Here is a 3,589-nt window from a genome sequence, read left to right as displayed (position 1 = left end):
CCCGATTGGCGCCGCCGCCTGCCTCTCCGCAGGTTGCCCGTCGTGATAGGCGAACTCGGAGGGAGGCCACGCCCTTCTCCCGCCTCTTAGGCGGCGGGGCGGGTCCAGCCGTCGCACTAACTACAAACGCTTTCCCGACAGGTCCCGGGGGAGGAGGTGGGGGGGTTTAAATTTGACCGTCGCCCGACGTTGATTGGCTGCGATGGAAGACACCCGAGCTGCCATTGGGACGCCCTAGACTCCTCCCCCTCCCGCTGCTGAAGCTCCGCCTCTGGAGCGTGAGTCGCCGGTCAGGAGCCCCGGGCTCAGAGCCGACCGGATCCGGGACTTCCGGTTCTCCGCGGGCTTGACCGGGACCCGACCTTTGACCCCTGATACCTCCTAATGAGCTGGGAAACCTGAGTCTTCCAGCAGTTTAGCAACTCCAGCACACCGACCCCTCTGGCAGTTTGATCCTTTCATTCTCAGGTTTGAAAGGTTTAGGCCGGGCGAGGTGGTTCACGCCTGTAATCCCAGCACTTTTGGAGGCCGAGGCGGGAGGATCACCTGAGGTCCGTAGTTCGAGACCAGCCTGACCAACATGGAGAAACCCAGTCTCTACTAAAAATACAAAATTAGCCTGGCGTGGTGGCGCATGCATGTAATCCCAGCTACTCAGGAGGCTGAGGCAAGAGAATAACTTGAACCCAGGAGGCAGAGGTTACGGTGAGCCGAGAGGTGAGCCAAGATCACAACATTGCACTCTAGCCTGGGCAACAAGAGCGAAACACTGTCTCAAAAAAAAAAAAAAAAAAAAGGTTTATTGAATATTCCAGTATTCAAAACCCACAGGCACAACTCCTACCAACTAACTGGGTCAGTAGAGGTCCTTCCAGGACCGCAAAGATCCTAATACTTCACACCCACCCATTTTACCGATGGGGCACTAGAGGAAGTGGGTCACCTATGCACTGCCCAAGGTCACCCAGCAATGTAATTGCAGGGCCTGGATCAGTCTCTGTACTGTTCAAACACTAAATGGCTACCTTAACCCCAGGGAAGCAAGTATTCGCTGTTCCCCTCTGGGAGAGGGGGCTCAGTCAGTATGTTCCCAGAGGATCAGGTGTCCTGGAGTGTCTTTGCTTTGGACTCAGGGAAGGTGTCCAGTTACTACTGCTCTTCCCTGGGGCCCCTCCCAGGGGTGTGGGATGAAGTCACTAATCCGTCCTGTCTCTTTGGTAGCTGAAAAGATTTTGGAGACCCAATCATTGCCCAAGGACCCTGCCAAAGCACCAGGAAAACAGGAAAGGAGGCCGGGCGCGGTGGCTCAAGCCTGTAATCCCAGCACTTTGGGAGGCCGAGACGGGTGGATCACGAGGTCAGGAGATTGAGACCATCCTGGCTAACACGATGAAACCCCGTCTCTACTAAAAAATACAAAAAACTAGCCGGGCGATGTGGCGGACGCCTGTAGTCCCAGCTACTCGGGAGGCTGAGGCGGGAGAATGGCGTGAACCCGGGAGGCGGAGCTTGCAGTGAGCTGAGATCGGCCACTGCACTCCAGCCTGGGCGACAGAGCGAGACTCCGTCTCAAAAAAAAAAAAAAAAAAACAGGAAAGGAAAATAAAATGATATATGTGAAAGCACTGGGAAAGGTAGAAAAGGACACTTTTGTCACAAAGTCACTGTGTCACTTGGCACATCAGTTCAGCTCTCTGGCCTTCCATTTCCCTAGCTGTCAAATGGAGGAGCTGGTGCCGTAATCTCCAACGTGCCTTACAGCTTCCATAAATATGTAGAGGTGTAGAGGCCGAGGCGGGCGGATCACCAGGTCAGGAGATCGAGACCATCCTGACTAACACGGTGAAACCCCATCTCTACTAAAAATGCAAAAAAAAATTAGCTGGGCGTGGGTGGCAGGCATCTGTAGTCCCAGCTACTCGGGAAGCTGAGGCAGGAGAATGGCATGAACCTGGGACGCGGAGCTTGCAGTGAGCTGAGATTGCACCACTGCACTCCAGTCTGGGCAACAGAGCGAGACTCCATCTCAAAAAAAAAAAAAAAAAAAGGATTTTATTTATTTATTTTTATTTTTCTTGAGACGAAGCCTCTCTCTGTTGTCCTAGGCTGGAGTGCAGTGGTTCGATCTCGGCTCACTACCACATCTACCTCCTGGGCTCAAGCAATTCTCCTGCATCAGCATCCCGAGTAGCTGGAATTATAGGTGCCCACCACCATGCCTGGCTAATTTTTGTTGGCCAGGCTGGATTCGAACTCCTGACCTCAATTGATCTGACGGCCTCAGTCTCCCAGAGTGCTGGGATTACAGGCGTGACCCACTGTGCTCAGCCTAATTTTATTATTATTATTATTATTATTTTACTTTAAGTTCTCGGGTATATGTGCACAAGGTGCAGGTTTGTTACATATGTATACATGTGCCATGTTGGTGTGCTGCACCCATTAACTCGTCATTTACATTAGGTATATCTCCTAATGCTATCCCTCCCCCTCCCCAATTTTTTTATTTTTAATAGAGATAGTGTTTCACCATGTTGGCCAGGCTAGTCTCAAACTCCTGGCATCATGTGATCTGCCCGCCTCAGCCTTCCAAAGTGCTAGGATTATAGGCGTGAGCCCACCACCCCCAGCCTAAAAGATTATTTTATTTTATTTTATTTATTTATTGAGACAGAGTCTCATTCTGTCATCCAGGCTAGAGTGCAGGGGCGCATTCTCGGCTCACGGCAACCTCCACCTCCTGGGCTCAAGCAATTCTCCTGCCTCTGCCTCCCAAGTAGTTGGGATTACAAGAGTGTGCCAATCATGCCTACTTTTTTTTTTTTGAGATGGAGTCTCGCTCTGTCACCCATGTCACCCAGGCTGGAGTGCAATGGCATGATCTCGGCTCACTGCAACCTCTGCCTCCTAAGTTCAAGCAATTCTCCTGCCTCAGCCTCCCGAGTAGCTGGAATTATAGGCATGTGCCAAAACACCTGGCTATTATTTTGTATTTTTAGTACAGACGAGGTTTTACCATGTTTCCCAGGCTAGTCTTGAACTCCTGACCTCAAGTGATCTGCCCGCCTCAGCCTCCCAAAGTGCTTGGCTTACAGGCGTGAGCCACTGCACCCGGCCATATTTTTATATTTTTAGTAGAAAAGGGGTTTCACCATGTTGGCCAGGCAGGTCTTGAATTCCTGACCTCAAATGATCTACCTGCCTTGGCTTCCCAAAGTGTTGGGATTACAGGTGTGAGCCACCACACCCATCTAAAAGATTATTTTATTTATTTATTTATTTATTTATTTTTTGAGACAGAGTTTCGCTCTTGTTGCCCAGGCTGGAGTGCAATGGTACGATCTCGGCTTACCGCGACCTCAACCTCCGGAGTAGCTGGGATTACAGGCATGTGCACCACGATGCCCGGCTAATTTTATATTTTTAGTAGAGACAAGGTTTCTCCATGTTGGTCAGGCTGGTCTCAAACTCCTGACCTCAGCTGATCAGTCTGCCTTGGCCTCCCAAAGTGCTGGGATTATAGGCATGAGCCACTGCACCCGGCCTATTTATTTATTTTTTGAGACAGAGTCTCGCTTTGTCGCCCAGG

The sequence above is a fragment of the Chlorocebus sabaeus genome, chromosome 11 (genome assembly GCF_047675955.1).
Source record: "Chlorocebus sabaeus isolate Y175 chromosome 11, mChlSab1.0.hap1, whole genome shotgun sequence".
In the NCBI taxonomy this organism is placed as follows: Eukaryota; Metazoa; Chordata; class Mammalia; order Primates; family Cercopithecidae; genus Chlorocebus; species Chlorocebus sabaeus.
Note: the sequence above shows the minus strand (reverse complement) of the source record.